The sequence below is a fragment of the Hippocampus bargibanti genome, linkage group LG10, assembly GCF_051943395.1.
Source record: "Hippocampus bargibanti isolate YZ-2025 linkage group LG10, ASM5194339v1, whole genome shotgun sequence".
Lineage (NCBI taxonomy): Eukaryota > Metazoa > Chordata > Actinopteri > Syngnathiformes > Syngnathidae > Hippocampus > Hippocampus bargibanti.
Window position 1 is genome coordinate 1,917,879 of NC_142743.1, and position 14,287 is coordinate 1,932,165.

The following is a 14,287-nucleotide window of genomic DNA, read 5'->3' on the forward strand; positions in this document are numbered from 1 at the left end:
TACGCATCGGCGCTCTGCGCTGACGCTCCTTCCTTCTTATCGCGGGCTCCTCAAGCCATGTATCCATCCAGCCTCAGACTGTCCAACAGCACCGACCTTTCCGCTGAACAAAGCGGGGCTGTGAAAATGCTGCCCATTACAGGTGGAAAAAAAGCACAAAGGCCCCATAGCTGTCCAGCGATGACAGTCGAATGGCACCGATACATAGGAAAGAACTCAGAATATACTGTAGTTGACATGCTGGTTTCGCAAAGTTTCTGAATTGGTGACCCAAAAGGGACATTTCAAAAACAAGCAATGAGTTTTTACTCATTACTTTTACTTGATATGGGTCAGATGATCAATCAGTATGTCTACCAAGAGATCCCTTTACATTTGCTTTGACAAGGGTGATGGCGGGACAAGTCATATTATTTGTGTATTAATATATTATAAAAAAAACGGAAAAATGCAACTAGTGGCGTTAGATTACAAAAATATAGTTATAAAGTGACTTAAATAGCAGTGAGAGAGACATTCTGCTGACCCAGATGCCTTTAATCATCGCAGAAGGGACAATTTGTCTCAGCCATTTTATGTGTAAAAGTATGATTCGCACATTAGGTTTTTAAGATGTGGTGAAAGAAATTACACCGGTTTGGCCTTCAATGCTTGGACCCTATTTGAATCTTTTCATGGGGCCCAAAATCTCCGTTTGGTGCCTCTGTACACACACCTCTTTGTGCCATCTATTCCAAGATGTGAATTTATACTGTAAATGCTGCCATATGGAAAGCAGGAAACATACAGATGACCAACTACAACACACACACACGCACACACACACATAAAAAATACACACACAAGCTCACACACACATACACTAACACAAATACATACACTCACAAATATTTGCATACACACGCACACACACATACGTACACACATTTTCTTTAATGAAAGTATGCACTCCAACTAATGAAGATTGCGTAGAATACATCCTGCAAAATTACACACACTACTTTATGTTATTCATTAAATACGGATCGGCTTATGGCAACGCTACACATAGTCTAGACTACTCCTTAATGGTCTCATAATTGCCTACACACTCTTGGCTGATGTGATCCATTAATCATGACGCAGTTCAGGTTTTCCGGTTTACTACTTGTGGTGATTTCTGTTGCTATAGCGAACCCTCAATATTACACGATAGTAATGATGATGAATTGAATCATTTTGTGCTCATAGTGAAGATGTGGGTGCTTTTAAATATGATGCACAGCACTGTTGAAATATCAGGTTTTGTTAAAGATTAATGATGTTGGGGATTCTCCCACCTTAAATATTAATTATAACATGAACATTTCAGTTAAAATGTTACTCCAAATCTGCCTTTTCAAATTTTTATTTCTGTTTGGGTCATGACTAGTTCCTATTTTCACAGCCTAGTTTGATTTACTTTTTGTCAAAGTCCATCGCTTATCCTGAACAGGGTCGGCATCCAGCATCCGGATGACTTCAGGCAGAGCGCAAACAACATCCTCTACTGGTTCTCACTCAGGCACAAGGAACGTTTGAAGTATGTTCTCATGAAGAATTCTGTCAAAAAAAATTGTACGTATGTTTTTTTTTTTTTACCTCAAAATGATAACAAAGGTCGATTCCCCACAACGGAAATTCCGATATCCGGAAGACGGCATTACAATCCATGCAAAATGATGTAATTTCATGCTCGATATAAGAAAAAAAAGTTTTCCGTTCCACTATATTTGCTGACATGGTTGCGGCTACCTGCGCAGAGGATAATGGGAAATCCCCATGTTAATCCACATTAGCTTGCTTTTGAAATTGCGCGTTGTTTAGTGCACTGTCGCAGTTGTATCAGGAATTTATCGTCAGCAAGTTCTATAATCATGCAGTTCTATAAGCATCCAAACATAAAAGAGTCATCATGAGCGTAGAAGATTGAGTGAAGAAGGATATAAGGTGTTACGAATTCCAGAAATACTCGGAGGAGGCAAAACTCAAGTGTACAGCACGATAAAAACAAAGTAAACATTACACAACAGTACAACGGGGGCATGTTGATTGCGACACGTAAATTACTGCTGCCTCAAAAGACAAAATACAGTAAAGTCTCGTTATATCGATATTCTTGGGAGTCGGAAAAAATATCGATATAACCGGGACTATCGATATATCCGACCCTGCGCGCATGTAATATTCTCCTTGCGTTCATAGAAATAGTATTGTAATAAGCGTTACTATCGATATAACCGATATCGATATAACGAGACTTTACTGTATATGCAAGTGAATGACGTCATGATGATGCCGCCGCCGACACTCCTGCTGACATTAAGCCAGTGTCGAGCATAGAAGCTATGGAGATGATTTCAAGTCACCCGATGTTACTGATCAGTGGGACAGTTACTTGGCAACAAAGTTTTACGACAACCAACCAAACATCTTGATTCTGATTCTGATTCATATTGCGTTCTATTTTTTTCAAAGTGTACTGTACTGTTATGTTTATGCACAATAGATATTGCTATCTTATAACTTTTGTTTGTTATATGTGTTGATAACATTATATATTTATATGTTTATACAGCACATGCATAACACCAGTGTCTGAAATAACGTCTGCTCGGACGCTCGAGGCGTGCAACGTTTACATCGGGCGAACAACGTGCAGAACGTCTCCGCCCGGGTGGCCGACAACTTTTTCAAGAAAAAAAAAACGAATGATTTTTTTTTTCAAATCAAACGTTTGCTTAATACCGATTTCGAAATCTTCATTCGGTTTGGAAATTTGGGAATTTCGGTTCATTTGGCAATTTGAATACTCATCAGCCAATCAGAAGCCTGCATCGAATAACTTTGTGCTTCTGGGTGCATTTGCATATCATTTTTAAAAGTAGACGCGCAGAGAACACAAGAAAAATGGATAAGTGGTTAGGAAACAAACCCAAACCTCAGCCCCAGAAGAGAGACTCAAAAGAAGCTAACAAAATTTATGACGCTACAAAATGTCAACGTACATTGAGAGCATCGTGGAAAGAGGAGTTTACGTGGCTTGCAGCAGACGACGCAACGCAAATATTGCACTGTGCAACATGCCGAAAAATGTATGGACAAACAACAACTGGAGCAAAATCAGCAGCAAAGGATATTTAACATGAATTAAGATAGGGAGCATTTGTGGAAGGTACATCAATTACTTCATTTTAAAGTGTGATTGTGTTATATACAGTAAAGTCTCGTTATATCGATATTCAAGGGAGTCCAAAAAAATATCGATATAACCGGGACTATCGATATATCCGACCCTGTTTGCATGTAATTTTCTCCAATGCGTGCATAGAAATAGTATCGATATAACCGGGACTATCGATATATCCGATATCGATATAACGAGACTTTACTGTATTGGGATTATCAATCCTTAATACTTTGGAACAATTGTGTTTTTCTTTAGATTAGTCATTTTATTGTGTTTAAAGTTGTGAAAAATGAGTCAGGCAACTGGTGACCGGTAACTTTTTGTCATGAGTTTCAGACACTGATAACACCATACGTTTTTGTACATGTTCATACACCACACGTATTATCATTAATTCCCACAGAAGGAAATTCTGTTATGAGAGAATACATACTGACTATGCATAATTTAGTTTTAGGCATCATTTTTTTCATCTCAATTAATATAGTGTTCCGTTTCGTTTTAATTGATGCAATAGCACATTAATATGGTCATCAAATCCTGCGTTAGATTTAGTCGACTAAAATAAGTTTGTCAGGGAAAAGGATAAAATGACAACTTTTCCTAAAAGAACAACCGACACCTCGGGACAAGTTGCATCCATAATTTTTCAAATCACTTCAAATGACTTCTACATATTCCATTTTATAAAGATTCCACAGCATATAGCTATATTTTACATTTTAAGACATGCGCTGAATATCCAGGAAGTCTTGTTTTCGAGTTGATGACGATTCCCTAATGACGGCACATTTGGAACGCCCCTGACTGAGAAAGCGACACACAATTCATTTTGGGTACTGGTTTGGTCTGAAAACATCGTGTTGATCCGTGTTGATGGCGAAATTAGAAGGAAAATGACATCAATAATGCGATGGCGAATCGTTGTGTGGCGCAGCCAATTGCGGTAACACGCATAACGGTGTAAGTTTATACAAATTCCCAGCGGACAAATCAGCCCATTTCCAACAGAGCTTGTCTGCCATCTTGTGCATTTTCTGGGACGCTACATTGGAGTCCTGACGGCTCGAATTGATACGGAAGGACTTCTTTAATCGATTTCAAACATTTGTGCCTTGCTCTTCAGAACTATTTCAATCATAATCATAACTGGATGAGTAACGAGAAAGCATCTTCTCCAAATCTGAAGCCATTGTTTTGATTCTGGATTGGATTGGATATGCCTTTATTAGTCTCACAGTGGAGAAATTTACTGGAGAAAGGCAAGACGTCCTGGCTTGACGTCACAAACTGGGGGTGGGACTTTCTGAAAATCCACAGTTTTCGAGCTCATTTTGTGGCAGTTTTGGGACATTTTACGTCATTTTTATTGGGGTTTTGCATTTGACTAAAAATATCAGCCTGTGTGTTTTGGGTATTTTAGATGCCATCTAACGATTTTCTAATGTCAGTTAGGAAACAAAAAAATGGTGTCGGTTGTCCTTAAATTTCCTTTACATGGGGTTTTAGTTATTGTAAAGATTATGCGATATTCTACACAATATATTCTAGCACAATATGTAGAATGTGGGAAAAAACATAAACATAAAAAAAGACTTGATGAAAAACAAGGGGGGATATTAGCCTTGCAAAAATTACTCATTGTATCCTGACATTATTATCTTGCAAAATTGGCAATTGAAGCAGGGACACAAGAAAATTAAAAAGCATCCAGAGAGGACTGAACTGTGCCAAGGCTAATCAGAATCAGAATCCGAAAACCTTTATTTGTCCCACAATGGGGGACTTTGCTGCCATGTCTATTTTAAGAAACATATCTTGCTCGTTTGCATCTGTTGCCTGGACATTCCATTTTCTGAGCGTGTGTGTTCACGATCAAGTTCTATTTTTTCACACTGTGGTGTGTATTTTTTTCTTGTTTGGTCCATCCAACATTCCTGCCGATGTTTATATTTTCCCCTCAACTGCAGGAAGCCATTTTTAAAGCAATGTCACTGATAAAGAAGCATGCTTGCGTGAATGTGTGGGTCGGTAGTTGAAAGATTATTAGAGATGGGATAAGGAGCATCTCCTTACTGCATCTCTAAAAACATTTTTTTTTGCAGATTAGAATGATTTGAGAAATAAAGGGCAAAGAAATGTCAACCATAAAGTTGGGTGAAAATATGTTTCAGTCACACAAATATAACAAATTCATAACAAAACTGCAGATTTTTTTTGTGTAAGACAGATAAAATATAGAAATGCACAACATACTCTTACTCAAGTATAAACAACATGCAGATTTCGTATTTTTAAAGTTTTGGAAAACACTGTTGCAGCTGCAACGTTCCTGAAAGCTCTATATACCTGTACTGTAAAGCTGTATTGTAATGTATTCCTTTTAACGTAGTGCCATCTAGAGGAAGCATAACACAACCATAGCCATTGTGCCTTATATTCTGTGAGTATTTTTATGCACTGCACCCTACATTGGAAAACAATACCCTCTTCATTGAAGGTGCACCTTATAATCCAAAGCACCTTATAGTGCGGAAAAATACTGAAGTACAAAATGTTCTTAAAATATTTATATGCACTTCAATAGTATAAACACAGCATTGTGATGAATATTGTTTTTGTAAAATATGAATTAACCAGCAGTAAACACCAGTTTTCTACTCATCTCATTTTGCCATTGTGATGTCATTTTCAGTCAACGGCAAGTGGCAAAATCAGAATCATCTTTATTGCCAAGTATGTAGAACACATAAGGAATTTGTCTCTGATAGAACATGCTGCACTAGTATCATCATAAAAAAGTAATATACAATGAGACCTCGGCTTACGAACATCTTACCTTACGAAGTTTTCGGGTTACGAACGTCAAATTTATGAAAATTAAACCTTGGAATACGCACTACTTTTCGCAATACACATCCACCACGTCTGGTGGAGTGATCTTCGAATCTGGCGCAGTGATCTTTGGACCTTCGGCGGAGGCACACGACCGAACCGGCGCACCTTTCCACACCCCGTCTCTCTGAAATCACACGTCGATCGCCTCCGAGGAGCTTTTTGCAGATTTTACTGTTATAGGACAGAAAAAAAACCCACCACAGGCTCGTGTTCAGCCGAAGAAGACACAAAACAAAATCACAGTCGAGGAGAAGAAGGAGATCATTGAGAAACACGAACAAGGTGTGCGTTTGTGGCGTCAGATCTGCGGCTGTTAATGTGAATCTCAGTCTGACACATCTCTCACGCTGTTTGTCACTTCCCTGAGAGTAACTTTCTATGACCATCCTACAAATAAAGAGCCGGTTACTGGCAACCATTGCTACCATCCTTTACTTAAAAGCTTTACACAAAGGCGTTATTTAGTCGATGCTTTCACGTGACTAATGACACCGAAATTGTCACATGCGAGTTGACAGCTGGGGCGGGGCCGCCGCTCGCGACCTCCGCCAGCCGAAGAAGACACTTCAATTTCATTTCATTTCCACGAGTCGCTGTCACCTCACCAGTGACATGATTACGCCTTGCGCCTCGCTGTGTCTTGTGCTAGCAAGTCCAACAGTTTGCTTTGCCCGAGGTGATTGCTAGCCGCAATCGCGTACGTTTGTTGCTTTCCGGGATCACAAGTGTGCCATTTTATTTTGCCTAGCTTGACAGGCTGGACGGATCGCCCCGCCCGCCTTATTTTGTCGCGTTTGATTCCTCGTCCGTGGAATCATCGGACTCGCGCCTTTTGTTGTAATAAAATCTCTGCCAACACCGACGGGACTCGAAGTGGATGCAGATGACACAGAGGAGCTTGTTGCTGACCATAATGAGGTCCTCAACAGAGAGGATTTGATTTGCCTTCAAGAGGACAAGCAGAAGCAGGCCATTCAGGAGTTGATGTGCAGGCTTTTATTGAACAGTTCCATCCAGAAAAGGCTATGAGAATCATAAACATGATGAATGATAATGTGATGCCTCAGTTTCGGAAGACCTTACAAGTCAGAAAGCAACAGGTGTCAATTAAGAGCCATCAACGACCATCACAAATGTAAATAAAGTGACTTTATTATATAGTGCACTGTATTTCTTTCATTACAATAGCACATTTATTATACATAGAATAAGGTACGTTGTGTGTAGTTTTAAGGCTTATTTAGTTGAAAATTATATTTTATGGCGACCTGGGAACGGATTATTCTCATTTTAATGGTTTCCTTTGGGATTTTTTTTTTTTTTTGGGGGGGGATACACACTTTGCGCCTTACACACTCTGCCTGGGAACCAATTAAGTTCGTAAGCCAAGGTCTCATTGTACAGTTATATTTGAGTTGTTTTGAGTGTTAATGACTTTGGGGAAGAAGCTTTTTAAACGTCTGCTGGATTTAGTGCGCATTGGATCAGTAGAATCTTCCTGAGGTGAGCTGGAAAAGGTGGTGGGCAGGGTGCAGAGGGTCCAGTAGGATTTGCCGTGCCCTTGTTTCGATTCTTGCAGTGTGCAAGTCATCAAGAGTGGGGAGGGCGTTGTCAATGATGGCCGTCTTCTCAGATGAATTACAATAGGGAAATTTTGCTTCGCTCATAATCTACTAACGCAGATAAAGCATAGAATGGTATTTCGATGAGAAGGTTTCTTCAGCCGTCATCTGTACAAAAGTGAAGGTTTCGGACGTTTCGCCTCCTATCCAAGAGGCTTCGTCAGCGAACTAAAGTCTGACTGGTCGTATCGGCCCCATTTATATATCCCTAATGTCCAGACCTGGTGGCGCCGGACACAGCTATGATAGGTCCCGCGCCCCCCCCATCCTGAGAGTAGGGACCTATCATAGCTGTGTCCGGCGCCACCAGGTCTGGACATTAGGGATATATAAATGGGGCCGATACGACCAGTCAGACTTTAGTTCGCTGACGAAGCCTCTTGGATAGGAGGCGAAACGTCCGAAACCTTCACTTTTGTACAGATGACGGCTGAAGAAACCTTCTCATCGATGGACCACTCCTGTACGACTGAGAGCTTACACAGACGTATAGAATGGTATTATAAAGAAACTATTTGACTCGATTTCCTCTTTAATGAAAGGAAACTTGCATTTTATTTTTATTTTGTTATGCTTAGAATATCTTGTTTTCTATCCTTTCACCCCCACCCAACCCCATCCCTTTTCAATTGCTGCTGTGGACTGCAAATTTCCCCATTGTGGGACGAATCTGATTCTGATTTTCAAGGTTTGTTACTGTGTTCATTGTGCACCATGAAATTGTGATGCATTATTTTCTTCAAAATTTTATTTGGAGAAAAAAAACCTTTAATGTTACCAATGATTATAGTTTTTGAATTGACAATTTATTTAAAGTGTCAACATTTGAGTTGATTTCAAGCTGAATTCATGTTTTGTGGAGTAGTACCGTGTCTAATTCCAGCACAGGCCTTCCTGTGTGGAGTTTGCATAGTCTTCCCATGCTTGTGTGGGTTTTCTCTGGGTCCTTTGGATTCCTCCCACATTTAAAAAAACATGCATGGCAGCCTGATTTAACACTCCAAATTGTCCCGACGTGTAAGTGTGGAAGCGAATGGTTGTTTCCCTGTGCCCTGCGTTTGGCTGGCAACCAGTTCAGGAGAGGATAGGCTTCTGGCAGTCCCTGCGATGGTAGTGAGGATAAAACGGTTCGGAAAATGAATGAAATAACTTTCTCTTTAAAGAAAATACATTTGGAGATGATTTGAGAAGAATAATACAGACTAAGAGGAGCATATTCATTGACTTTCAGTGAGCCATACCACTTACGCCTGGGTCATGACTTTATTTGGGCTTCCAAACAGACTATGAAGTGTCATCTATTCCTGTGAAAAATGTTTCTTGTAAATCCAAACAATGTGGATTGCCTACTTTCAAGGAAGAACACAATATCACTGATTGGAACTGATTTATTTCTTTGTGGTTACCATGCGGACGAGACACGGTGTTTATAATTCTTGTTCCAACAGCAGTCTGTTCAATAAACAACTTGACACTCCGATTTATCACTGTCGTTCTCCATCGTTTATGAATGTGACTTGTCCCTTTTTTGGTTATCATTTCTTCTGCAGATATTTACACTTTAAAAAGGGACCAATGGAATTCCAAGAACAAAACATAAAAATAATGACAAAAAATAACAACACTAAAACCACTGCTACTACTACTACTACTACTACTACTACTACTACTACTAATAATAATAATAATAATAATATCGTCTGTGTAAGCTCTCAGTTGTACAGGCGTGGTGCATCGGTGTCGGACAAAAAGTACAGATGACGGCTGAAGAAACCTTAGCATCAATAATAATAATAATAATAATAATAATAATAATAATAATAATAATAATAATACGTATATGGGAAAACGGTCTTATAGTTTCGGGGAAAAAATATTTTAAAAAGGTCTAAAATGTAGTAAATGTAGTGGTACATTACTCCACAAGCAAATTGAAAAAGGAATTGAAGCAGATTTATGTGGGACAGGAGATGTGAGACAATCTCTTTTCGTCAATGGATGCTACAGCTGGGTGTTTGCTTTCAACATTTAGCTTGTAGTCGACGTGCACGTTCCACCATGATGTCCCTGATCCACTGGTGGAAAGACGCTTTGATCCTCTCCTCTTTCATCTAGAAATGTCATCACAAAGAGGTTACAGCAAGTCATGAAGAATGAATGACTCTCTGTGTCTTTTTTTGTCATATTGTCTTTGTGCTGTCATATTATTTGTTTCGTTTTTTTGTTCTTTTGACTTCAAGACGGCGCCGCGAGAGTGGCTGCCTTTCCACCAGCTCATGTATTTTGTTTTTCTACTTTCATTCCTTTCATGACTTTGCTGCTGTGAAATGTAAATTTCTCCACTGTGAGACTAATAAAGGCAAACCCAAATCCAATCCGATTCAAGCAATGTTGTGATTGCATCACTTTCTGTCTTGACCAGTCAAGACCTGTCTCAGTCGAATCTATGTATGACAGAGGACATCTCAAGCACACAAACACAGACAAAAATGTTATCATTGAATAGAAGCACAGCTGGCAGCTTTCTTTTCATTTCAGTGAGAGCAATTCAGTGAGAGCAAGCAATTTTGAAACTTGATTGTAAATCAGTTACCGCCACTGTTCAAGCATTGCAGCAAAGTCACGAGAAGAAATAATACATAGTCAACAAGCAACAGTTGAGTGACATTTGCAACAACCTTCGAATGCAACAGTGAAGGTATAACATTTAAAGTTTGCATAAAATCAAATAAACAAACCTACATATGGCAGGTCAGACCACAAAATGAAAACCACTCATGAGCAGGAACAATAGGAATGACAGGTTGGAATTTGATACCAAAAAATACAGAAGAAAATAAAAAGACTTTTGAGCAACTAACAATACAGTATATTGGACTGATGAGACAAAGATACTTTTGACCAAAGTGATGAAAATGTTAAAACTTCCGGAGTTCAATAAGATGAGATGGTGATCCCAAATATTCAACAATCACTTACTTCATATTCAGCTTTTGACAAAGAATTCACGTGGAGCTTGTGCCTCGGGATCATCAGCAATTTTACATTTGATGTACAGTAAAGTCTCTTTATATCGATATCGGATATATCGATAGTCCCGGTTATATCGATACTATTTCTATGCACGCACAGAGAAAATTACATGCAAACAGGGTCGGATATATCGATAGTCCTGGTTATAGCGATTTTTTTTCGGACTCCCTTGAATATCGATATAACGAGACTTTACTGTATCTTCATTTCTTTTTCAGTTATTTGCTTCTTTCGATGGAGGACAAAAACATCGATAGTTTGTCTCTCGTCTTTGGTGGCCCCATCGTTAACTTAGTCCTGTTTCATGTTTGATCCAGTCATTATCAAAATCACATTAGCCTATTCTATTCAGCTGTATAGGCCTACTGTACTCAGCCTGTGTGTGTTCTACTGTCTCATGATGAGTCCAATATAATTAACACTCTGACCTTGTGGCAGAAGACGGTACCATCATTCCTAATAATCACTAATGACATCACAATTGCACACGCAGATGTGTGTGTGTGTGTGTGTGTGTGTGTGTGTGTGTGTGTGTGTGTGTGTGTGTGCGCGCGTGTGTGTGTGTGTGTGTGTGTGTGTGTGTGTGTGTGTGTGTGTGTGTGTGTGTGTGTGTGTGTGTGTGTGTGTGTGTGTGTGTGTGTGTGTGTGTGTGTGTGTGTGTGTGTGCGCACGCCCATTGACTGACCCACCAAATCTACATGGGAAGGACAGCATTGTGAACTTGTGGAAAAAAACCTGAACTCTTGTACTGTAAATCGTATAGCTACCTTATTTTGATGCAATAAGGTTACATACAGTATATCAATATGCTTGTTTTAATACTTGCACGGTGTACAATTCTTTATGAAACATGTTTGCAGTTACACTATACACCTCAGTCTACTGAAATTTTTCATTAAGCTTAGAATATCTTGTTTTCATCTGTACTTCTTTGAAGGTGTCAGACGTTTCGCTTCTTATCCAAGAAACATGGTCCATTCAGCCTCAATGGAAGGGTGGACATGAGCAAGATTCTGCCGCAGGTGGAAGTTGAAACACCTTCTGACAGGGGATTCCGCTATACGCTCCCAACAAACCCTCACATTATGTTTGGGTCTGCTGCATCGGACCAGCATCTTCCCCCACTATCGGAGCCTACTCACCACCGGGTGGTGATCAGTTGATAGCTCCGCCCATCTCTTCAACCGAGTGTCCAAAACACGGGGTCACAAATCCAATGATACAACTACAAAATCAATCACCGAACTGCGGCTAAGGGTGTCCTGTTGTTCAAACACCCTTATGTTTGAACAAGGTGTTTGTTATAGACAATCTGTGTCAAACACAGAAGTCCAAGAACAAAACTCCACTCTGGTTCTAATAAAGGGGGGGGGGGGGGGGGGGGGGGGTTCCTCCCAATCTCACCCGTCCAGGTCTCACTGTCATTACCCACATGAGCATTGAAATCACCCAGCAGAACAAGAAATCACAGAGCCGGATATATGTCCAGCATATCTCTAAAAATATAAAATGGATATGAAAAGGTTTATTCAGCGTATATATATCCTTTACTGTCCAGACATGGCGGTGCCGGACTCTGCTATGATAGGTTACCGGGACCGCCATGTCTGGACAGTAGGGATATATACATATGCATACTGCATACTATTCTATTAAGATGTATAGGCCTACTGTACTCAGGCTGTGTGTGTTCTACTGTCTCATGATGAGTCCAATATAATGAACACTCTAATACACTCTATAATTAACCACAAAAGCAACTTAAGTAAAAATTCATCTTACGAATGACTGCGAACGACGAAACACGTCCCGTTGTCTCGTTCATAAGGTCTGGAGCGTCTGTATATCTAGTCAGAACTTTTGTACCTCGGTCACCAGATTGGGCTCCTTCCCTGCAAGAAAGGGGACATTCCATCATGTCCCAAGAGCTGGCTTCTGTAATCGAGGGTTTGACCCCTGTCCGTGACTCAACGACAACGGTCCAGATGGTTCTGCACCGAGGAAATTGCCACTTCAGGCTCCTGTGAAGAGAATATTTGCGACTAGTTACGAAGAGACCAGGAGGTAGGCGTCTTCGTGGCAACACAACAAAGGGCAGACACCGCACTCTGGTTCATCATCTCAATTCGCCTGCTAGACTATGGGTCATCTCAGGGAGAGGCTAACAAAAACGCCAAATAGCTTGCAAAATGACGCCCCTTCACGAAGAGGAATTGAGGTCCTCAATTTGAGACACCGTCCTTGGGACTCCATGCAGGCAAAATACACATGGGTCAGGAGGACGGCAATCGTCTCATAGGGCTAAGGGAGATTTGGGAAAAAAATGGTCCACCACCGTTAGGTACTTACCCCTAAGAAGGATGAAGTCCGGATAAAAGGTCCAATGTCATATGGGACCAGGGCTGACTCGGGGCAGGAAGGGGCCATAGCAGACCGGCGCGTGGCTGGTGAGAAGCCTAGCTGTGAGCACAAATTATGCGGGCAATGGTGGTTGTCCACCAGAAATTCGAATTTTAAGGTGCGATGGACACCTGGGAGGCAAGCAAACTGACTATTATTGTATGGATTTACCGCAAGCCAGAAAACAGCATCCAGGTCCATCCAGGCTAATCACCTTGGTCTCGAGGAAGATGAGGAGGGGTTCCTCTGCGGATGTTGTCAGGGTAGTGCGTCTGCATTAAGAGTTGCGGGAACCTGGACGAAAAGTCAGCGTAAAGTCAAACCGACTGAAGAAGATGACCGGCCGTACCTGACAATTGTTGAGGTGCTTGGGAGCCAGGATGCAAGTCAAGTTCTTCTGAATGGCGCAGCTGGTAAATTACATCTCTGCTCCCTCCATCCCATGGCGGCACTTGCCCATTGCATTCATTACTGCTTGCAGTTTTGTCCCCAATGTCATAGTTCGCCTCAGCCAAAGGAACCGGCAGTAGAAGAAGGCGCAGAGGTGAACCTTCTGTCCTGCCTCTGACTATTGGGAGATTATTGCCCCTCACCCATTGTCAGAAGCATCCACTTTGATGATAAACTGTCTTTAGGGGTTAAGATGAATAACAGGAGCAGTGGTGAATCCCTCCTTGAGCAATTGGAATGCAAAGTGAGCTGCAGGCAACAAAAAAAAAGGGTGGGAGAGGTAGGTGAAGCTGGTGATGGGTTCAGCCACGCAGCTGTAGTTAGATAAACCCATCGCTATTCTGAAACCTTGTTTTTCTTTTTTGTGATGAATGATGGATTTTGTTTCCTTTTTCGGCATGTAAATCCCATTTCATTTCAATTTCAATTGGGTGTTTTTCTCCCCATTTGTTCACCATTGGTTCTTACTGTACATTTTCTGTTTTCAAGATACGCCGCTTCAAAACAATTAAAAACTTTTGGAAAATTCCCTGATGACTCTTAATTTCTTAATGAGTTTTATAATAAATGAAGGAATTACAAATGATGGTCCACTTGGTGCAACATCTGTCCAAGGTGTTATCAGTCCTGTTTTGACATGGACGATAGAGCAGATTTAATCAGATGCAGGTTTTAG